General features: G+C 44.5%; 1 protein-coding gene and 1 long non-coding RNA gene across 2 annotated transcripts in view; both read right to left on the minus strand.

Annotated features, from left to right (window-relative positions):
• traf7 (TNF receptor-associated factor 7) overlaps positions 1-25,163 on the minus strand; it is a 68,277-nt gene that overhangs the window by 15,909 nt on the left and 27,205 nt on the right. The gene's annotated exons all lie outside the window — the stretch shown is intronic.
• LOC144004997 (uncharacterized) lies at positions 2,112-2,570 on the minus strand. Its single transcript, XR_013279481.1, has 2 exons — positions 2,313-2,570; positions 2,112-2,237 (listed from the first exon to the last, which is right to left on the minus strand). It is a non-coding gene; the product is annotated as an uncharacterized LOC144004997 (long non-coding RNA).

A 25,163-nucleotide genomic window follows, 5' to 3' on the forward strand; every position in this document is an offset into this window, starting at 1 on the left:
CACAAACACACCTATCATGTCCCTCAGGACATCATTAACAAATGCCTGGAAGACTGCAGGGGCATTTGTGAGACCAAACGGCATGACTAGATACTCATAGTGGCCGCGATGGGTGTTGAAGGCGGTCTTCCACTCGTCCCCCTCCTTGATGCGGACCAGGTGGTAGGCTTGGCGAAGGTCCAGCTTAGTGAAGAAAGTAGCACCATGGAGTGGAGTAAAAGCAGAGTCAATAAGGGGTAACGGATATCGGTTCTTTATTGTAATACTGTTAAGTCCTCTGTAGTCCACACAGGGACGCAGTGTCTTGTCCTTCTTGTCTACAAAAAAGAAGCCTGCTCCAACAGGCGAAGAAGATGGTCGGATGATTCCTGCAGCCAATGATTCGGATATGTAGTCCTCCATAACTTGTCGTTCCTGCCGAGAGATATTGAACAGTCGACCACTGGGGAGTGGTGCACCGGGCTTGAGGTTAATGGTGCAATCATATGGTCTGTGTGGGGGCAAAGAAGTGGCACGATGTTTACTGAACACAGGCGCTAGGTCATGATAACAAGTAGGAACGCGAGTTAGGTCTGATTGCACTTGTTGATTTGGGCTACTGGAGGTTCCAGCAGCTGACCCCAAACAGTTCTGGTGGCAGAAGTCACTCCAGGAAGTGATCTTGCCTCTTGGCCAATCAATGTCGGGGTTGTGGAGCTTTAGCCAAGGCATACCAAGCACTAAGGGAACTTGTAAATTATCAAATACATAAAAACTGGTGACCTCGAGGTGGTTACCTGACAGTGTGAGGGAGACTGGAACTGTCTCTTGGTTTATGTTAAAGAGTAGCTGTCCGTTGAGGGCCCGGGCTTTGATGGGGGCCGATAGTGGCAGGAGGTCGATGCCCATCTGCTGCACTAGACTGCGGTCTATTAGGTTGTCATCTGCACCGGAATCAATAAGAGCAGAGAGAGGCATTGAGAGATTTTTCCAACAGAGGGCAGCAGAGAGCTGGAAACGACCTGGGGACGGGGAGTCAGAAGACGTCAGACTCACCCTCCGTTCCTTGTTGGTGGATGGACCATACCGTCTCGCGGGTAGCGCGCTGCATTTTGCGACAAAGTGCCCGTCTCCTCCGCAGTAGAGGCATAAATTGGCAGCGCGTCTACGCATTCGCTCCTCTTCAGTGAGTCGAGCACGCCCCAACTGCATCGGCTCGCCGTCAACCGCCGGGGGCGATATGGGGGCTGGAACCGGTGTGTCAAACGAGGAAGCGGAGGACGTGCGTTGACGTGGGAGGGGAAGTTCAGCAGGCGAGGACCGATATCGCGAACGTTCCCTCTGGCGTTCACGAAGCCGGCAATCCAGTCTGATGGCAAGGCTAATAAGTTGATCGAGGCTCGTGGGCTCATCTCTAGAGGCCAGTTCGTCTTTTAGTGTTTCGTTTAGCGCACCCCTGAAGACCTCTTGGAGCGCCTCGTCATTGAAGTGGCTTTCGGCTGCAAGCGTTCTAAAGGTAACTGAAAATTCGGCCACGCTGCGAGATCCTTGCCGCACTGACATAAGCCGCCGAGCAGCCTCCCTTCCCCGGACTGGGTGATCGAACACCTTCCTCATCTCCTGTGTAAAGGAGCAATATGACGCGCAAACTGGGGACTGTCGCTCCCACTCTGCGGTGGCCCACGATAGCGCGGGACCCCGAAGGCAGCCAATGAGGTAAGATATTTTTGCTTGCTCTGTGGAATAAGACAGGGGTTGCTGGCCAAAAACTAACGAGCATTGCACCAGAAAATCACGGCAGGCGCCCAGGTCGCCATCATACGGGGCCGGTGCAGGTACGAAAGGTTCCTTTAGCGTTTGCGTCGGGAGTGTGGGTGGTGGCGGCGTGGGCTGGTTCTGTTCTCGGATCTGCAAGGAGGCCAGTTGTGTCTGTAGGGCAGAAAAGGCTTGTGAGAACTCCCGTACCTGGCTCATTAATAAGGTAATTGCCTGGTCGTGCTGGTCCAGGAGGGCTCCTTGCCCAGCTAGCCTCCGGTGGACAGGATCGGTCTCTGCTGGGTCCATGTGGCCAGATCAAGCTGTCAGGGTCCGGTTGGTGGAGGGCCCAAATGCAGAGAGAGACAACAGGTGGATGGAGTGATGAGGGTTTATTAAACAGAAAGCGCTGTAGAAGGTAGCAGTCCAAGGAACGAGTTGTTGATTGACGAGCAAGGCCAGAAGCGGAGGGAGTCTAGGCAGGCAAGCGGCAGGGTACACAACTGGGGAGAGCAAAGATCAGGTAAGTCAAATGCAATAGGCACGCAACAAATGACTAGATAGCTAGAAGCACGAACTCTGACGGAGTGTGTTGATCTGGCGACGAGGTGGAGTTGGGGACCAGCTTAAATACACAGCACTTGATGGAGATGATCGCTTGCACCTGGTCCCAGCTCCACTCGCCGCTCCAATCCTGCTGAGGGACACACCCACACTAACACGCTCAAGGGGCAGAGTCAGGAGACCTGACAGTGTCACTGTGCGGCACTGTCCCCGATGTTCACGCATTGCTGCAGAGACTTGACAATAGTACAGTCTGGGCTTCCCTGCAGCTCTTGCGCCCACAACCTGATGCTGGAATAAGTGGAAGAAATGGATGGATGGAAATGAGTCTTTCACAGCTGTGCTGAGATATTTTGGCTTTAATACAGTAACAACCCAGCGAACACGTACAGTTGGGGCCCATATGGGCACCACTTGATCTTGAGCTTTGGCTGGGCATGGACTTAGAGTGGGCTTTGTTGTTGGGCCCCACTTAGGCAGTAGCTGGGCGAAACTAAGTATGAGCAATAAGTGGGCTCTGGCTGGGCTTCACTGCAAAATATTCAAATTTTGCACAATAACAGCATGCATGATAGAGATTAATACCTGGCCTATATTTCTTTACAATTAAGTAAGATTTTGTTTGAAAAAAAAAATGCACAAAAAAAAATAAAATCTATATTTCAACTTAATATTGTCAGTCACACGTTCTTAATTTAAAATTAATAAAAAAAAAATTCAGGAAACACGAAAAATTGGACTATTAATGGGCCATTTCATACAAGTTTGATAGCACAAGATTAACATTCAAAAATTTGACTGTTAAAATTTGGATATTAATCAGTAATAGGCTGATGTCACGGTAAATAGATTTAAAACATCAGTTTTGTCTTGTGGCTGTGTAGCTCATTGTTTAGGATGTTTGACTTGAGTTCTATGGTACCCTGGGTCAAAACCCTGTCATGGCAGTCATTTTTTTTTAGGAGTCAACTTTTAACTGGGAGCCAGCTGGGTATGGCGTTAGATTTGTGCCACAATTCCGTGCGTAACAAAATGTGTTTCGTACGTACAAAATGTGTTTCGTACGTACAAAAATGTGTTTCGTACGTACAAAATGTGTTTCGTACGTACCAAAAATGTGTTTCGTACGTACAAAATGTGTTTCGTGCGTACAAAACAGTCCTCGCGCACGCTTGCTACGTCTCTCCTCAACACGTACGAAACTTTGATTTACGCTTGCTATGCAAGGGTTGAGGCGTAAAGGCCTCAGTATGCTTCTGCGAGAGGCTCGCGTCGAGGCGTCACGTTGGAGCTCCGCTCGTGCGTTTGCCTTCCGACTTGTGCGCAATACACATCTGTGTCTGCTGGAGTTTCACACCAAGTCCCGCTGTCGCTATGGCTGGGCCGCGAGTGGCGATTCCTCTGCATTTTATGACGGATTCAGGAAGTTCAATTTAATTCAGAAACACGAAACAAAGCCGGGGGGAGAGTAAGTTCATCACCGTGGCAATTAATTATTGCCAATTTGCACCGGTGTCGGCCGTAAACTCGCCAAAACACAACAGCCGTGCGCTTAGCGAACACAGTTTTTATTTTGTTTTTTTTTGTTATTGTTGTTTTCCGCCTCTCGTCCCAGGCACATATCCACATGCACAGCCGTGGTCTCCGAGCAGGGAAGTCGATTTGCGCCGCCAGTTGCCTTCACGGAAACTATCTGGGCGGGGGGCGGGGAGAGAGAGAGAGAAAAAAAACGAAAAAACGCCATCGAACGGACCAATCAGAAGCGAGCGACGCCCCGCCATCGACGTGCGTCCAAGGATTGGCGACGTGTGCACGTCGGCCGGCCACGAGCGACGCAGCACTTAAAATTCATGGCTCGCGTCGATCATGTGATCGACGGCGCTCATCGACGCGAGAGCAAACGTGGAGGCATAAATTAGGCTTAATATTTGTGCCACAATTCTTAACCAATCAGGAGTCGGACAGGAGAGCAAATCCTGATTGGCTGTTTAATATCCAATCAGGCAGAAATTTGACAACGTGTCGTCACGCCGCGTTGCATCATGGGCGCTTCTTCGATTTTTCTTTTTTTGTTTTGTTTACTAGCACTCGGTGCTTTCCTGTTTGTATTTTATCTGCATTTCTGCTGACTTTTATTTACTTAACAAAAGTTTGGTTATATTACGGGGTGAAGCAGCTCCCAACTGCTTTCCAGCTTAGCGGAAGACAAGTTTTAGCCCTCATGGGACCGTTGGATGACCGTTGGGGGGGGACGCTAACTTCCGAATCGAAGACTACTTTCAACATTTTCATAACGGTAAGTAGCATAAAAGTAGCATCTTTTAACTTGGCCACTATCACACACAGGCTTCCAAGACAATCAAAATTGTATGTAATAGTTACATACACGACATTGGCAATGGATGTGCATAGTTATGATGAAGAAAAAAAAATCGCCACCCCCTTTCTTTATTTTCTTATGCATTTTTAGTGCCTAGTGCCACCAAATGTATATCGTGTAACTAACAGACAGAAAAAAAACATGGAATGTCCAAAAGCACGGTTAACACAATGCCATAGTTACTGATTTTTAAGTACGTTAGTGATATTGATTAGAAAATCGTGGAAAATTACGAGATATCAGCTCTTGAATTCAAATCACGAGTTAATTTTGTTGTCATTACCTGTATACTTGTGCACATAAATGCCATCTCAAACAAATCACTAAAGCAGCCTTTTACCACCTAAAAGACTTCGACCGAAGGGTTGCATGCTCCATACCAGAAGAACCTGACTCATGCTTTTATTTCCAGTAGACTTGATTATTGCAAAGGTCTTCTTCAGCCGACTCACAACAGAGGACACACTTTGGACTTGGTCATAACCTATGGCCTGTCCATTGGTGTGTCCTCTGTTGTTGACCTGGCTGTGTCTGACCACTATTGTGTATTTTTTAACATCGCCAGTTTTAATCATCAGGATGCCCCGGTGAGAACAGTGAGGAAACGTTACCTAACTTCTGAGGTGGCTGCAAATTTTATTGAGAATCTTAAGAGAATCCCTGCAGACTTTCTACCTGCTTCATGTGATTTTATTGTTGATAATTTTAATAAGAACTTAAGAACAACTTTGGATGAAGTAGCTCCACTATTAACCAAAACTATAAAATTAAAGACTATTCCCCCGTGGAGAAATGACGAGATTAAAAAATTAAAACGAAAATGCAGGTGTGCTGAAAGGAGGTGGACAAAAACTAAACTTTCAATACATTAGGAAATTTTACGTGAACAACTTAAATCCTACAATAAAACAGTCAAACAGGCAAGAATATCTTATTTCTCAAATTTAATCGCAGTTCATTCAAAAGATCCTAAATTTCTTTTCTCCACTTTCGATCTTTTAACCAATCCTGATTTTAAAAAGCCATCACAGACTCCATCAAACACTCTCTGTGATGGCTTTGCAGACCACTTCAGAAGTAAAATTGATGGCATTAGGTCCAGTCTTTTAGTTGATCAAAATATAATTTTTAATAAATATGGACAGTCACTTTTACTTGAGGAAACACTGGAAAGTTTTACCCTGGTTGATGCAAGGACACTTGGTCGAGTTTTCTCCCAGGTCAACCCAACAACCTGCCTTTTAGATCCGATTCCCACATCACTTTTTAAGACATTTTATGGATTTTTTGAGGAACAGATTTTAAATATAGTCAATTGCTCTCTTCAGACGGGTGTCTTTCCTGCCGCCTTTAAAACGGCGGTGGTGAAGCCCCTTCTGAAGAAAAGCAATCTGGACCCCAGCAGTTTTAATAGTTATCGACCTATATCCAACTTACCCTTTTTAAGTAAGATTTTAGAAAAAAATGTTTTTATTCAATTGAATTCATTTTTAGATACAAATAATATTTTAGAGAAATATCAGTCTGGTTTTAGGATGAACCACAGTACCGAGACTGCCCTTTTAAAGATTTTAAATGATATCAGGTGTAATGAAGATATGAAAAAGCTTACAGCCTTGGTGCTACTGGATTTAAGTGCTGCCTTTGATACAGTAGATCACCACATTTTATTAAACAGACTTAGAAGCCTGGTGGGCATCTCTGGTACAGTTTTTAACTGGTTTTATTCCTATCTCACACACCGATATTTCTTTGTAAGTATGGATACATGTTCCTCTGAAACCCATGAAATTAAATGTGGGGTTCCCCAAGGCTCAATCTTAGGCCCATTACTTTTTAATCTTTATATGCTTCCCCTTGGGGAAGTCATCAGGAGACACGGCGTCAACTTCCACAGTTACGCTGATGATACACAGCTGTATATCGCCGTGTCACCTGATGACATGGGCCTATTGATACCCTTTTAAATTGTATTTTAGACATTAAGTCATGGATGGCAGAAAATTTCCTGCAGCTCAACCAGGACAAAACAGAGGTTTTAGTCATCGGTCCTGAAGGTCAGAGAGAGAAACTTTTACCTAAACTACAAGATTTTAAACCCACGCAATGTGTAAAGAATTTGGGCGTCCTTTTTGACTCTGAGCTAACTTTTAATCCTCATATTAAAAATGTAGCCAAGATCGGTTTTTACCATCTTAAGAATATTGCCAGAGTCCGCCCGTTTCTCTCACAGGCCAACACGGAGGTGCTGATGCATGCTTTTATTTCTTGTCGTTTAGATTATTGTAATTCCCTGCTCTCTGGTCTTCCCAAAAAGAATATTTCAGTCCTACAGCTCCTTCAGAACTCAGCTGCACGTGTGCTGACGGGGACCGGAGGGCGGGAGCACATTACACCAGTTTTAAAATCGCTGCATTGGCTCCCTGTGCGTTTCAGGATTGATTTTAAGGTGCTTTTATTAGTTTTTAAATGTCTTAACGGTCTTGGCCCATCTTATTTATCTGACTTGCTTTTACCCTATTACCCCTCGCGGCCTCTGAGGTCTTCTGGCAGCGGCCTTTTAACTATTCCAAAGGTGAGGACCAAGACACATGGTGAAGCTGCCTTTAGCCTCTATGGTCCTCACCTATGGAATGGCCTGCCAGAGAGCATCAGGTCTGCAGAGAATATTTATGTTTTTAAGAGGAGGCTTAAGACTTACTTTTTTAGTTTGGCATTTGATTGACCTTTTTTATTTTTATTTTATTTTATTTTATTTATTATTATTTTTACTTTTTTATCCCCTTTTATTTATTTAACTTTTAATCTATATTGTCTTGTAGCTTTGTTTTTATTTATTTATTTTTTCTATCGTGTTTAACCGTTTTCTTTTAGTGTTTAAATGTTTTTATTTGGTAGTTATAAAATTTTAAGCTCCAGTGTTTTCTCATGGGGGAGCCTCCACAGTGAGAGGGATGCTTGGTCTTCATCCATCTCACTGTGGATGAACTCCTCCTGGGTGCCTTTCCTTACAGGGTACATCTGTGCCCCGCCATGTTGTGGTTTTCATGTGTTTGTTGGGTTTTGGGTGTGTCTGTGGGTGACACGACTCGGCTGAGTCGAAGAAGAACGGATCCCAAAAAGGCAGTCTCAGAGAAGGAAAACAATCACCGTTTATTTCTTTGAAAAACCGAAGAAGTAAATCTTGCTCGCAGGCAAGATTACGCGGATCACAATATTCACTTGCACACTGCAAGGAACCCGAAGGAAACACAAAACACTTGCAAAAGGCAAGGAACACGAAGTTAACAAAAAACACTTGCAAAAGGCAAGGAGCACGACACTAATACATAACACTTGCAACCGGCAAGGAACGCGAATGTAACATAAAGCACTTGCAACGGCAAGGAACACGGAAGTAACAAAAACCACTTGCAAAAGGCAAGGACAGAATGACAAACATAAAACACTTGCACCCGGCAAGGACTACTCGAAATGTAATGCGGAAACAATCAAAAAGGCGGAATAAACAACAGAAAGCGACGCGGATATACACACGTGAATACAGAGTAACTAAAGGACGAAAACAGATTCTAGGACTTTACCAAACTTGAAAACGCGGAGAACACTTGGACACACTGGTGAGCAAATAATAATCCGACGAAGTGCTGTGCTCCTCGGAGTCCTTTTAAAGCCATAATTGTCAATGCCCTGCAGGTGCGGAGCTGGGGAACGCCCCCCTCGTTGCAGGCACTGGAACACACACACACACACAAGCACAACAGGCTGAGAACCGAACCATGACAGTACCCCCCCCTTAACGGACGCCCCTTGGCGGACCACCTGGCTTATCTGGATGATCAGCATGGAACGCGTCGAGCAAAGACGGGTCAAGGATCCAGGAGCGGGGGACCCATTGTCGCTCCTCCGGTCCGTAACCTTCCCAGTCGACCAGGTACTGGAAGCCCCGGCCCCTGCGCCTAGAGTCCAAGATCTCTCTGACCGTGTAGACGGGATCCCCATCGACCACTCGGGGAGGCGGCGGCGCGGGTGCAGGCGGGTTCAGCGGGCTGGGAGTCTCTGGCTTGAGGAGGGAAACGTGGAACACTGGATGCACCTTGAGTGAAGGCGGCAGACGGAGTTTTACAGTTACTGGGTTGATGATGGTGAGTATTTCAAATGGTCCGATGTAGCGCGGACCCAACTTCTTCGAGCAACCAGCCAGACGCATGTCCCGGGATGAGAGCCAGACCTTGTCTCCTGGCTGGTAAGAAGGCTCCGGACGCCGCCGACGGTCCGCAATCTCCTTATTGCGGGCCGCTGAGCGGGATAGCGCCGCTCGGGTCTCCCGCCATACCTTGTGGGCCCGCCGGAGGTGGTGCTGGATGGTGGGCAGTTCGACGGGACCTTCTTGAGAAGGGAACAGAGGTGGCTGGTAGCCGTACGCCGCCTTGAAGGGTGAGAGACCTGTCGCAGAGGACGGCAGAGTGTTTGTGGCGTACTCGATCCAGGAGAGGTGCGACGACCAGGATTCCGGGTTGTGCAGGCAAACACATCGTAGAGCTGCCTCAAGGTCCTGGTTGGCCCTCTCCGATTGGCCGTTGGTCTGGGGGTGATATACGGAAGACAGACTGACTGTGGCGCCCAACAGCTTGCAGAATTTCCTCCAGACCTGGGAGATGAATTGAGGGCCACGGTCGGACACCAAGTCCACTGGAATGCCATGCAGACGGAAGACATGACGAACGAGAAGTTGTGCAGTTTCCCAGGAAGACGGCAGTTTGGCGAGGGCAACAAAGTGAGTTAGTTTCGAGAATCGGTCGACCACTGTCATTATGACCGTGTTTCCCCTTGACCGGGGGAGGCCGGTGATAAAGTCTAGCGAGATGTGCGACCAAGGCCGCGCCGGGATGGGTAGCGGCCTCAGCAGTCCCATCGGCGGCTGGTGGGACGATTTCCCGCACGCACAAGCGGTACATGCTTTAACAAATTCTGTGACGTCCTTCTTCATGTCGGCCCACCAAAACCGCTGGCCGACCAAGGCAAGAGTCCGGTTGATTCCCGGGTGACAAGCAACTCGTGATGTGTGCCCTCACCGGAGGACCTCGGCCCGCACCGGCTCCGGGACAAACAGTTTCTCAGCCGGGCACTCCTCCGGAACAGCAATCCCTTCCTGTGCTTCCATGACTCGTTTCTCGACCTCCCATCGAACTGCCCCCACAAAGCAATGTGCGGGTAGGACCGGTTCCGTTCCTGCCTCCGGCGTGGCCGCATCGTGGATCCGGGACAAGGCGTCTGGCTTCTGGTTCCTGGATCCCCGGCGGTAGTCCACGACAAAGTTGAACCTTGTGAACAGTACGGCCCAACGTGCTTGCCGCGAGTTGAGTCTCTTGGCTGACCGAAGGTATGCCAGGTTTTTGTGGTCCGTCAACACTCTAAAGGGTTCCTTGGCGCCCTCCAGCCAGTGTCGCCACTCTTGAAGAGCCAAGACGATTGCCAGAAGTTCCCTATTTCCGACGTCGTAGTTCGCCTCTGCGGGACTCAGTCGCCGGGAGAAGAAGGCGCAGGGATGGAGCTTCCCGTCTTCTGGCGACCGCTGGGACAGGACCGCCCCCACTCCTGAATCCGACGCGTCAACCTCGACCACAAAAGACAAATCTGTATTAGCGTGGATGAGCACTGGCGGGTTTACAAACTGCTGTTTCAATTTTACAAATGCCTCATCAGCAACAGGTGACCACCTAAAGGGTACTTTACTCGACGTCAGTTTAGTAAGGGGGCAGCCCGTAAGCTATAATCCTTGATAAAGCGACGATAAAAATTAGCGAATCCTAAAAATCGTTGTAACTGTTTACGGTTCTTGGGAGTCGGCCACTCGACCACGGCTTGAGTCTTTACCGGATCCGCCCGTAATTGCCCTCCCTCAATAATGAATCCCAGGAATTGTACAGACTTAGCGTGGAACTCGCACTTCTCTGCCTTCACATAGAGCCGGTTTTCCAAGAGACGCTGGAGGACCAGGCGGACATGTTGCCTATGCTTCTGAATGTCGCGTGAGAAAATCAGTATATCATCGAGGTAAACAAAACAAAAGGTGTTTAACATGTCTCTAAGGACGTCATTAATTAAACATTGGAACACGGCTGGGGCATTCGTCAGCCCAAAAGGCATGACACAGTACTCGAAGTGTCCGAGTGGTGTCTTGAATGCAGTCTTCCACTCGTCCCCTTCCCGTATTCTCACCAAATGATAGGCGCTTCTCAGGTCTAACTTAGAAAAAATTCGGGCCGACTGTAACGGAGCGAACGCTGAGTCGAGCAAGGGAAGGGGATATTTATTCTTAACTGTGATATCATTCAGGCCACGGTAGTCGACGCAAGGGCGGAGTGTCTTATCTTTTTTCTCGATGAAGAAAAATCCCGCGCCTACGGGAGACTTGGACGGGCGTATCTGACCAGATGCTAGCGACTCATTAATATATTCCCGTAAAGCGTCCTGTTCCGGCTGGGACGCCTGATATAACCGTGACCCCGGCAACTGTGCCCCGGGAATCAGGTCAATCGCACAATCATACGGACGATGGGGCGGTAATGCTTGTGCACGATCTTTACTAAAGACTTTGCTTAAATCATGATACTCCTTGGGGACGTGGTCTAGGCATACCGGTTCGGGGGTTAAACTTGCTGGCACCGATGTAGTCCCTCCTGCCGACTTCAGACAGTGGGCATGGCAGAAGGGACTCCAGTTCTCCAAAGCCGGCTTCTCCCAATCTATATCCGGATTATGGGTTCTTAGCCAGGGAAGGCCCAACACTAGGGGCGCAGAACGGGACGGCATAATAAAAAACCTCCTTCTTTCCTCATGATTTCCCGAGAGTTTCAAGTTCAGCGGACCGGTAGACAGTCGGACCTCCGCCAATAAGTGCCCGTTGAGGTCGAAAACCTTTTTAACCTTTTCTAAGGTCTCTACCGGGCTTCCTAACGCTTCCACCACACACGGGTCTATAAAGCAATCATCTGCCCCAGAATCGATCAACGCACTCACCCTCACACTCAACCCGTATCCCGACAGCTCCCCCGACAATTCTAGCCGTTTATCACTAAGTGACGACCCCGACGGTGGGCTGGGTTCGGTTCTCCCCGGTTCATGCTTACCCAGGTCAGCTTCCGGCTCGGCCTTCAGGAGCTGATCGGCCCGGCCCCCCAGTCGGGCGGTCGGTCGCGTCTTGCGGGTAGGTCGTGCTGGGCACGACGCCACTCGATGCCCCGGTTGACCGCAGTACAGGCAGGCACCAGCGAGCCACCGGCGACGACGCTCCTCTGGGTGCAGACGTCCACCACCCATTTGCATGGGCTCCCCTCCATTGTCCGGCGGTCCAGAAAGGGTGCGGGCGGCGGCGTCGTTGAGGGAGAGTCTGCACATGTCCTCGTTCGCGGCTGCTCCATGCCGCTCCACAGCGCGTTCTCGGCCCCGTTCCCGTATCCGATTGTCCAAACGGATCGTGAGTTCAATGAGACCCTCTAACGAGCTCGTGTCGTCGCGGACTGCCAGTTCATCCTTGAGCTGTGTATTCAGTCCTCGACGAAATACACTCCGCAACGCACAGTCGCCAAACCCGCTCTCGGCGGCCAGTATGCGAAACTCGATGGAATAATCAGCGACCGATTTTTTCCCCTGAACTAAATCTAGCAACCGACCCCCGGCCTCTCTCCCCCTAACCGGATGATCGAACACGCGTTGAAATTCACCCACAAAATTTGGAAAAGAGGACCGAAGGTCTGGTCGCGCGTTGCTCACCACCATAGCCCAGGTAGCGGCTTGACCAGTCAGGAGGCTCATAACGAATGCTACTTTGGACTGATCACGAGCGTAAGTAAACGGTTGCTGGTCAAAAACGAGCGAACACTGATGCAAAAATTGACCGCAACCTCCAGGCTGTCCATCGTAGCGTGACGGGTGGGGCAAAACGGGTTCTCTATGTGTAACCGGGAGCGCCGGCATAGCAGTGTCCGAACGCGGAAGTTCCGGGTTGTGCACCCCGCGGGAACTGAGTTGCTCGAGCCTCCCGAACATCTCCTCACACCGATGAGCAAGCCTGCCCACCACCTCTTGGAGACCGGCCAAGGTGGTCTCGGTTTGCCCGACCCGTTGTCCCTGACTGGCCAAGGCCCTTCTCACCTTTTCCGAGTCTGCGGGATCCATGGTCGGATTATTCTGACACGACTCGGCTGAGTCGAAGAAGAACGGATCCCAAAAAGGCAGGCTCAGAGAAGGAAAACAATCACCGTTTATTTCTTTGAAAAACCGAAGAAGTAAATCTTGCTCGCAGGCAAGATTACGCGGATCACAATATTCACTTGCACACTGCAAGGAACCCGAAGGAAACACAAAACACTTGCAAAAGGCAAGGAACACGAAGTTAACAAAAAACACTTGCAAAAGGCAAGGAGCACGACAGTAATACATAACACTTGCAACCGGCAAGGAACGCGAATGTAACATAAAGCACTTGCAACGGCAAGGAACACGGAAGTAACAAAAAACACTTGCAAAAGGTAAGGACAGAATGACAAACATAAAACACTTGCACCCGGCAAGGACTACTCGAAATGTAATGCGGAAACAATCAAAAAGGCGGAATAAACAACAGAAAGCGACGCGGATATACACACGTGAATACAGAGTAACTAAAGGACGAAAACAGATTCTAGGACTTTACCAAACTTGAAAACGCGGAGAACACTTGGACACACTGGTGAGCAAATAATAATTCGACGAAGTGCTGTGCTCCTCGGAGTCCTTTTAAAGCCATAATTGTCAATGCCCTGCAGGTGCGGAGCTGGGGAACGCCCCCCTCGTTGCAGGCACTGGAACACACACACACACAAGCACAACAGGCTGAGAACCGAACCATGACAGTGGGTACGATCATGGGGATGGGGGGGCTTTTTCTTTCTTTTATTTTATTGCATTATGGATGTCCAGCACTTTGAGTTGCATTTTAAATGTATGAAAGGTGCTATATAAATAAAGTTGATTGATTGATTGATTGATTGACTGTTCTCCCTCAAAAGAGCATCATATTATAGCTGCAGAGGTTATGAAGTGGTTACCCTTAGTTGTACTAGACATTTAACAAGAACAAAAACTGTAGAAGCATGGATGGTCACATTGTTTTCCCATAACTACATGAAGATGGATGGATATGATTGTTTCACGTTTTACAATTAATAACCTTGAGCTTTTGTTTGTTTCCAATTTACCAGGTAAACCAATCCAGATTGCGCATCGTTTCTATATCCGGGTCACAGTCATCAATACGATGTCTAAGGACAGAAAATACAGCTGAGATGGATGGGACGGCGATGGATGGCTCCACAATAGCAGTCTACCATGCCTACTGTGTGTAAAACTTGAAATAAAAACTGCAAAGATGCACTGTAACTGAGGGCGGCGATTCATTTGATTTCAAAACAAAATGTACAGTTTGCTGTTTGTTGATCGATAATGCATCATTAAGTGTCAATTAGAAATACAATGTGTAATATATTTTCATCTGTGGAACCTCTTGGGTCTTGCATTCTCAATACATCATCGTGAGTACAGTACTCTAGGTCTTCTTGGTCAATGATGGGCAAATGTGCAATGTGTGCACTTCCGCACTTTAATCTTGAAACCATAAATGTGTCATGTACTGCATTGGCACTGTACCTGCAATAGTATTTTTGTTATTGTTTACAGGTTGTTCCGAATACAGTGTGTGTGACACTTTTAATTTTTCTAATTGTCAATGATACTATTTGCAAGACACATTTAAATAAGTTCAGTAAAAGTGTCGACAACTTACAGGAGAAAAAATATTTTAAAAATGTTTGATTTGGTATGCTGCAAAACAGGCCATTACAACTATTCGAACTTCAAATTATGATAGTCCAATGTTAATGTTGTCATTCTTCAGGAGCTCTTGATTTCTCTGCTGTCAAGCTCAAGCTTCACGTTCTGACTCTTCCTACAGACATTTTAATGACTAAGTCAAATTGGTCTCATCAGCTGGCTCAAAAACGTCAGGAATTAGGGCTGCACAAAATTGGAAAATCATGCAATACGCGATTTTGCTGAATATAGCAATAGATATTGCAATATTTAATATGGATCTAAAGAAATGACTGATGATGATTTTATTATCTAATGAACAAATGATATTTCTCATGCAGTAAAATGTATTCAGAGTTATTTAATTGTAATGACTTCAATAATGTTCAACTAGTGCACATTTTAGCAAGTGGCTGACTGGTCAAATTCAGATAAAAGCATAAAATTCCATATGAAACTTATTGCATGTCTGTTACATGCATATTGCATGGGCCAATAGCGCGATATCAATATTTTTTCCACTCCTTCATCTTCTGCTTCTCGTGGTGTTTTTGACACTTCTGTTGTGGTGTCATCAGGTGCATTCTGTGTCCTTTGTCATCTTTGTTGCCTGGTAATAAAAACAAAACCCAAGGTTAGCGCTCAGATTTTTAATTGTCTATCTTTAGTTATGGAAAAATGACAAGATCAACCATGTTTCTCACATTAGTAAAACAATTATTTTGGGCAAACATGTTTATTTCAACAGCTGCTAGTCATGGTGTATGGTTGTCTTGTAACCAAAATGAATACAATTCTTACGTCAATAACTATGGCATTGGACTGCCAAACACAGTGCTCTTAGGTATTCAATGTTTTCTATTATTCACGATATACCTTTAGTGGTACCAGGCACTAATTACTAAAGAAAAATGGATGGTCTAACATTTTCTTTTCTACTTCTTATACAACGCCACTCATGATGGCATGCATTGTTTAAGATTGTAATGATAGTAGCACGATCAAAAGAGGACAAAACTATAGGATTTACTGACTTAAATACAGTACAGTATTTTGTAACTTACCATAATGAAAACGTAAGTAGCAGGTTAGCCTCTTCTCTTTTTTTTTCTTCTATTTTATGCCGTCATCCAACATCACCATGAGCGCTAAAACTTGTTTTCCCTCCTTCTTCCGCTAAGCAGGAAAGCAGTTAGGAGCTGCTTCATCCCGTAACATAACAAAACTTCTATTAAGTAAATAAAAATCAGCAGAAATGCAGATAAAATACAAACAGGAAAGCACCGAGTGCTAGTAAACAAAACAACAAAAAAAAGAAAAATCGAAGAAGCGCCCATGATGCAGCGCGGCGTGACGACACGTTGTCAAAGTTCTGCCTGATTGGATATTAAACAGCCAATCAGTATTTGCTCTCCTGTCCGACTCCTGATTGGTTAAGAATTGTGGCACAAATATTACGCCTCGACCCTTGCATCGCAAGCGTAAATCAAAGTTTTGTACTTGTTGAGGAGAGACGAAGCAAGCGTGCGCGAGGACTGTTTTGTACGCACGAAACACATTTTGTACGTACGAAACACATTTTTGGTACGTACGAAACACATTTTGTACGTACGAAACACATTTTTGGTACGTACGAAACACATTTTGTACGTACGAAACACATTTTGTTACGCACGGAATTGTGGCACAAATCTAACGCCATAGCTGGGCAGCCCAGATGAGACCCATTCACCACCCCATATCTAACCTACATGGGTGTGTTGACAAGAACAGCGGTTTTCGAATGTAAACACCCTTTTCTAGGTCATACCACAGCATTTCAATCATTTTTGACTAGAACCACTCGCAATCCCTTATTTTTTATCTATCTATCTATCTATCTATCTATCTATCTATCATTCTATCTATCTATCTATCTATCTATCTATCTATCTATCTATCTATCCATCCATCCGTCCGTCCGTCCGTCCGTCCGTCCATCGAATATGCGCTTAACTCACAACATGAAAGTAAGGTTGTAATAGAAAGCATATACAAAATCTTGAGTTTAATTAAATTAACAAAACAACAAAAACGACTACTTCTCGTATTTTTTATGACCTCCATGGTTATGTATAGCAACATGTCTGCTAGGCCTGGAATTAATAAATTGTCAGTCTTTTTCTCGGGGTCTACTTATTTGTGCAAAATGTACTTTTATCATGACTGGGTCATGCCAGGGTTAACTTTGGGTCATGCAAGGGTTATGTTTCTGTCATGACCATGAGGTCAAGTGCCTGTTTTGAACTGATGTTCTAGTCATCTAGTTTCAACTGGTCTTAAGCTATGTGATGTCAGGAGCTATGTGATGTCAACAATCTTTAATTTCTTTATCTGGTCAACAGCCAATCAGATAATTCCATGTCAGTCCTGTTACCCACATGTCAAGCCACAGCCAATCTGATCAATTCACTGTCTATCTCAGGCTAACTGAGAAGTGTGTGTTTTGTCGGATTATTCCTCTGTCCAGCTGGCCACCTGCTCCTCTTTTCCTCGATGCCTTCTCGTTGTTTCTGGTCAAGTCAAGTTAGTTCCACGCCTCTTGATGTTATGCGAATAAAGTGTTAAACTCTGTCTGTGCTTTTGGGATCCAACCTCAGAACATAATAACTTTAATAAATGTAATTGAAAAACTACTTTTTGGTGGGTACTAATTTTGAGAATTTTGAAGTATAGTTTCACATAGAAAATCTTAATTCTGACAGGAAACTAAAGGTGTTCTTACAAATCTGTTAGGATGTACTCATTTATGCTGAGCGCTGGCATTTATTTATTTATTTATTTTTTTATTTTATTTTTTTATTTAAATGAATATGTATATGTTCACCTCCCAGTTCTGAGGTCTCCGGTTCAAGTCCAGGCTCGGACCTTCCTGGGTGGAGTTTGCATGTTCTCCCCGTGCCCGTGTGGGTCTTCTCCGGGTACTCCGGTCTCCTCCCACATTCCAAAGACATGCATGGCAGGTTAATTGGGCGCTCCAAATTGTCCCTAGGTGTGCTTGTGAGTGTGGATGGTTGTTCGTCTCTGTGTGCCCTGCGATTGGCTGGCAACCAGTCCAGGGTGTCCCCCGCCTACTGCCCAGAGCCAGCTGAGATAGGCGCCAGCACCCCCCGCGACCCTTGTCAGTAATAAGCGGTCAAGAAAATGGATGGATGGATGGATATATTTATTTATATTAAAGTCAGTCGATAGAATATTCTCCAAAAAGTCTTGGGAATTATTTATTCCTTGCAGAAGTAAGATGAGAATTTATGTTGTTCTTTTTAGTCAGCAGTGGTTTTCGTCTTCGAACTCTTGCACGTGACCCTAATAAGGATAAATTCAAGACAAAATAGATGGATGTGTCCTGTGAGTGACTGTGTACCAGTCCTTGCATGGTGTACCACAGTTCTCATCACATACAGGACAATGGTTAACTGCCATGCACGTTTGCGGTTTATGACTTTGAAATATGGCTCAGTTGCAACCTGCATCTTGGAAGGAGGCCAAAAGGTCCATTTTGAGAGAACAATGCTGCACGTGAAAATGTTTGTCTTCATTTCGGCTCATTGCAATATTTCATTGTGTTGTCTGAAGGGAGAGATGACAGCAGTGACTTTTATCGGCTCATTTGAGCAGCTCTGCAGCTTGGAGGAAGAGTAGGTGTGTGTGAGGAGATTTCTGCACGTCCAGACGGAGAGAGGCAGCCGTAAATAGAAAAGCAGACCAGTGAGGGCTGAATGCAGTAATGCATCCATGAATAAGAGATGTATTGAATGCAGCAGCTTCGTTGATGCGTGCGCGTGCATGCAAACACACACTTTCATGCACACAAACAGTGTATATATACGCACAGCCTTCCATTAGAGGAAGCTCTGGCCATTAGTCATTTTATCTTTTTTGTGTGGACAGCACTGACAAGACTCCGTCCTTCTGGACATACTCAAAGACACTCAATCAGGTCCAACACACAAACACATTCGGTCTTTTTGTCTACACTGTTTTCAACAGGTATTTTAATGGACGTCCAAAAATGAGAGGTGCCCTTCCACATCAATACAGATTAATACCGCTTCATTTTCACTGCTTTCGTGTTGATTACATCGCACAAACAACCGACTGTGTTCAAAATACAGAATGACAATTACTGCTTTGCGGTCTCCACATAACATTAGCTTCTTTTGGCATTCTCTATAATATAAGCTATAAAGGTTGATTAATTGAGAACAAAACCTCTTTCATCACCACATTATAATTTTACTTTGAAATGGTTTGTCTGATGAGAACAGATGACGTGATACATACGGTAAACTTGAAAAATAAATAAATAAATAAATCTCATGGCCGAGCATTTTTCTGTTTTAGTACTGCTACTTGGCAATACATTTCATATTTCCATTTTGGTGAAAGGCATTTGTCAGGAACATTTGTTAGTACAGCTATATTTGCTTTGGCAATGTCAATTGTGTCAAATCATCTTATCTTGATATCACCTTACTTTGAGATTGCCTCCCTTCTTTTTCCCCAGTGATGAAGAGACCGCACACCATCACACTGTGTTCACCAAGAGGTCTGTCAGTGCAGCAATTATCATAATGTATTTGCCCATTCTCTTCATAGTATATTTACAGTGCATGTGGCAGCCTGTTTGGACTTCTGAAATTGTATTAGCCGTTACATCATCACTGACTTTTTAATCACTCAAAGCACACAATGATTTGTTTCCCCTTGAAATTTCAATATTTGCTCTTTGATGTATTGTAAGCTGGGGCACAATTCACAAACACATTCACATCTGCTTAATGGCAAAAATAAACTCTTAAGTTGGACCAACCAATTTGACTTGATTGGGACCTGGCAATCTTGCGTCAGGCCTTCTCCTCTGTCGCCAATGTCCGGATCTTAATTGGTATGGAAACTGGGCAAAAGGTAGCCTACAGATCAATCCAGAATTCATTCACCGACATAACACGAATAGCAAATCAGGATTATCCATGTAGGTTTCGGGCTGGAATATGATTAATGTAATTGTACAAGCATTCTTTAATTAGTCTAAGAAAATTAACTTGAAATAGTATAAATTTGCACAGTTCTAACAATTTTATCTGGCAACAATAAGCAGAAAATACACATGGGTATCATGCAACCAAACAAACGCATGTCCGCACACACGTGCACACTTGACCTGAATTAAGACAACAGGGTGGCAGCTCTCCACCATAACTGGGTCCATTAGGGGCTAAAGTGCAGCTGAGCCACATGCCACTCCCCCACAAGGAGACACAGGATTAGAGACACACAATGGAGTGAGCTAATGTTAGAAGGGCCGGAGGGGATAAATTAGAGAAAATAATGGATGTATGCAACAAAAATGGCAATTTAATGTTTTGATATTTGTATCAAGGTGCTGTTTTTCTTCTCAGTGCATTATTAACAGCTGGCTAGTGAAAGATGTTGTCATGTACTTTAATTGATTGGTCTATTTTTCCACACACAATCAATTTGTATGGTGCACAACATCACCTCTGACTTTGCTTTTTGTTAGTTTGTAACTTGAGTAATTTATAGCAGAGGTTTCTGATCCCAACATCCATTAAGCTGTGCATCATGAATTAATGATTAGTGCTGAGTAAGACAAATCTCAGCGCTGATGGCACTCCCATCACTGCTGCCCCATCTGTGTGAGTTACTCCGAGTTTTAGATCTTCTCCTTCCTGCACGCAAATGGAGGTGGTTGAGTCTTCAAATATATTGCATTTTTTTTCTGAATTAATACATGTAAATTTCACGAGACGAAAGTAAACAATCAAAATGGCGGATAGTGCTATATATATATATATATATATATATATATATATATATATATATATATATATATATATATATATATATATATATATATATATTGTATATATATATATATATATATATATATATATATATATTGTATATATATATATATATATATATATATATATATATATATATATATATATATATATATATATATATATATATATATATATATATATGTATTCCTCAATACTTATTTTGCCCTCTAGCAATTTTGCTTCATTTATTGTTTGTAATCTTATTTTCATAATCATAAGCATTTCATACGGTTCAGTAGTTCACCGTATAATTTCATGCAGGGAGATAGCGGCATACTAGGGGTGTGAATTGCCTAGTACCTGACGATTCGATTCGTATCACGATTCACAGGTTACGATTCGATTCGATACCGATTAATCCCGATACGAATTTATAACTCGATTGTTGCGATTTTTTTTCATTCAAATTTAGAAAATACTAATCAGTAAGCTTGTAGAGTGTAAGATTTATATGAAAATGTATTATTTATTTATCTGAAATTTCAGTCTTATAGAGGTTGTAATCTGTTTCATGTTTGAACAGCATTAAAATAAAATATTAAGGCTTAATGTTCCGTTCATATAACATTCTTCCATGCTCAAGGTGTGAATCCTAACCCGAAGTCAGACGTTTTGTTGAATATTTTTCCATTAAAAATGGAAGTTTAAAAATCGATTCACACACACACACAAAAAAAAAAAGGCAATGATGATAAGACGTTGAATCGGTAAGACTACCGAATGAACAATTCTGAGCTCTTAAAAAAAAAAATAATAATAATAATAATAATAATAATAATTAAAAAAAAAAAATCGATTTTTTTTTAATCGATTCGAGAATCGCGCGATGTAGTATCGCGATATATCGCCGAATCGTTTTTTGTTTTTTTTTAAACACCCCTACGGCATACAGTCACATAAGTTGTGTTACGTGATGTTATGTTGAATATTTATGAATGAAGAAAGCTATCTAGTTTTATACTCGAGTAAATTGTGTTTTACCATTCACGGCCTGTGTTTCCAAAGGGGTCACCATTGTAGAGTGACGTCACATTGTAGTCTGTCGGTGAAGTCGGGATAACGAGAGACACCTGGACAAGACACACATTGCTGAGGGCACTGATTGGCTGACACATGAGGAAGGGTAGGTACACACAGGTGGACATGATCAGGCTTGACGAGACCAGGGGAGACACACTATTGATAACAAAACAAAAACACAGATCGTGACAAACTAAAGAAACATGACAACAACATCAAACAAAAAACAAATCTACTAAATCCAAACCATGACAGACAGGACTACCGTGCATTGCAGGCAAGTACTTAGTTGGTTGTGTAATTAACATGATCAGAAATCTTAATGCAAAATCAGATCGGAATGGATCTTGCACAATATAAGTATCAGGAACTTTCGTGGATATATGTTGTCTATGTCTTTAAAATGTTGTATAGTGTAGGTCATTTCTTAGATATCAAAAAATAAAGGTTCTGGCATGTATCATTTTTCAATCACACTAGCTGACTAACAAATTGAGCTTCATTATCAAATAAGCAGTAGTTGTTCTACCCCTAATACTGCTACCATATTCAGTACATTGAATACAAAGCGGGCACATTCAATCACCGTGTGCACTTCTAATTCTCCATCCATCCACGTATTTACTTGACCGCTTATTCCTCACAAGGGTCGCGGGGGGTGCTGGAGCCTTTCTCAGCTGGCTTTGGGCAGTAGGCAGGGTACACCCTGGACTGGTTGCCAGCCAATCGCAGGGCAACTTCTAATTTTTAGATTAGTAATTTGCCAATATACAATACAGCACTCTGTTTTGGTGTTTTGCCTTTATACTTCACAAAATAAACTGATGTCTGTCTCATGGGTTTTGATGTCAATAGAGGAGAAATGGCCATTAGCAACCCATCATGCATTGCCAAGATGTGAATAATGGGAGTCCCTGCACAATTTTCAACTCAGCTTGGCCAAATTGTCAGAGATGATTTCCTTCCATCTGTCGCGGGACTCTCCAGCTTCTCTTGAGGATCAAAAGTGTCACATAGAAAATGTCCCATGATTGTTGGAAAGCCATATACACTAACTAAAATATACATAAATTAGTATCCGCCTTATTCCTCCGCTCCATGAGCCTTTGGGGACTGAAAGATGCTGCATTGTGGCCATGTGTGTGTTACACAGACGAGAATGATGGGCCAAGTCATCTGCCGTGCAACATATTTACATTGTTTATTTTCTCCACTGTAGCCTGTCAAAGTACAATAATACACACGTTAAACAGTGTTCGCAGTGTGCAACCATGTCTTGCGTCATCCTCTACTGACTCGTCTTCCTCGACATAGCTTGAAAACATTTCTAATACAGCTTATAACAATCCTATATCTACCGTTACAATTACATTCACATACAGAACAGTTTCTTTTTCAAGAAATCACCATATGTATTTTACTCAGAAACAAACACTGAAATAACATTTAACATTAGTTGCTTTAAACCCTGTTCTGTTCTAAAAAAAACAAAAAAACAAAAAACAAAACAAAAAAAAGTGTTCAAATGATGGAAAATGTGCAGTAGGTGTGTGGTGAGATAATACTGAAGGTTATTCAAGCAAACAAGACCACAAAAGCAGACCTTTGAAGTACAAATTAATGTATTTAGTTTTATCCAAGCTTTATCAAGGTAAGGCAATTGAGAACAGATTCTCATTTGTAATGCTGACCTGGCTGTACTCAGTAGAGTAAAAATAAAAGTGGGGTAAATGTGGGGTTTGGTGCCCTTGGTAGCCCGGCCTTTGAAATGAATGGGGTATTTGGAGCCCTGGTATTGAATGGGGGACTTGGTGCACTGGTAGATCCGCCATAAAGATGAACCGAGGGTTTGGACCCTAGTCGCCCGGCAGGTGTAATGAATAAGGGAATTGGAATCCTGGTAGTGTGGCCATTCAAATAAATAGGGGATTTAGAACCCATGGGACCCTGGAGACGGAATTGATTTTTTTCTTTCTTCTTCCGGGACCCACCCAAGGCACCAGGAGGTCCCACATGGAGCTGGAGTGGGGCAGGCCACAACAAACCTCATCTACCAAAACGGACTCCCAGAACCTGAAATCCAGGCCAGGGATGGAGCCATGGGGGGGTTGGGGGGTGACAAGGAGGAAGAGGAAAGGTGGCGGAGTATGAGGGCGAGGGGGAAGGAGGAGGGCAGGGGCAAGGTAGAGGGGACAAGGTGGAGGAAGGGAAGAGGAGAGGGTACCACGCGGCACCCAGGGGGCCCACCAAACTGCAAACGCCGGCCGAGGAGGAACAGCCCGCTCGGGGGCAATGCCGCCCAAAATGCCAGGGACAGCATCCCAGTACAGCAGCCCCTGAGGGAACCGGGAGTTGGCCGAGACGCTAGCACGGCCCAGCAGACACCAGGGGGCAGTGCCACCCATGCCAGGCGTAGGGGAACAGCACCTGGCCATCAGAATTAATGGGGGATTTGTATCCCAGGGGCCTCATGTATGAAGCAGAAAAACGTGGCGTACGCACCTTCCACTGTCACGTTCAGATGTATCAAGAGTGAAATGAGCGTGGGAACGTACGGTGCATGACGGCAACTCCTTGGCTGGGGTAAGCAAGTTTTTCTTGCTGTGAAGCCGTTGGCGAGTCATAGAGGTGATGCTGGGCAGTTGCGAGAGGTGGACTTTTCGCCAGGTGGTCACTGAAAAAATATTATTTGAGTAATCTATTTAGATATCATTTTACACCCACAGAAGGGGGGTGGTGGATGGTGGCATCCATGCGCTGAATCGTGTTGTATAAGTACATGAGCCTTGGTTGCAAGGAGGTGAGGGGGAGGTGTGTAGGATTTCCGGTCATAAATTGATCAATGACAAACTGAGGCCCCTTAATAAACAAGCACATTCAACATGCCCTCTTATCTATCGGCAGAGGACATGCCACGAAATATTGTTACTGCGGAGTGCGGGGGGTTGGGCCCCTGGTGAGCAGTGATATATAACAGCTTAACCCATACTGGGGTATTTCCATTACTTCAGCTTTACACCACATCAACCTGCACTTAAATGCCGATACCTCTGATGAGTGATACAAATTATAGAGTCGGCCCGGCTCGGACATACTGCCCGGTCTACAAGGTCAGTGTCAGGTGGTGGGAAACCAGCTTCAAAGACTTGCGTGGCTTTCGTACTAAAACACGCCGTACATCAATTTCCAGAAAAACGTCACACGCACAAAAAAAATCCAGATGTACGAATCTGTGCGTACGTACGAATCAAGCACATTCCTTTCATACATCTCAATCAATACAGATATGTTAGAGTACCAGATGTACGATAAGATAATCACATAATAAAGTATGAGGCACAAATGAAAAAAACAAAATGATGATGTGAGCTGGAGATACTTGTAAATAAAGTAGAGGCCCGGAAAACTATGATTTTTGGCAGGCTATCTTCAGAAGTCAATAACAACCTCCGTGATGAAAGTGCCTTTGGTGTATGTCGGCCGTCGCCGTTAGTGGCTGAATGCTGAAGGGGCATCAGATTGTGATTGTGGAAGCTTTGAGTGAAATTAAATAAAATAAGACAAACCTCCGCCCGCCGCCGATAATACCCAATGAATGGTGTGTTTAATCATCGTTGGCAGTCAAAGAGTTAAGGAGCATCATTTTATCATTGATCAATTTGTGATCGGAAAACCTACGCACACACAATATGCCCCCCCACCAA

Source organism: Festucalex cinctus, chromosome 1 (genome assembly GCF_051991245.1).
Source record: "Festucalex cinctus isolate MCC-2025b chromosome 1, RoL_Fcin_1.0, whole genome shotgun sequence".
NCBI classification, from domain to species: Eukaryota; Metazoa; Chordata; class Actinopteri; order Syngnathiformes; family Syngnathidae; genus Festucalex; species Festucalex cinctus.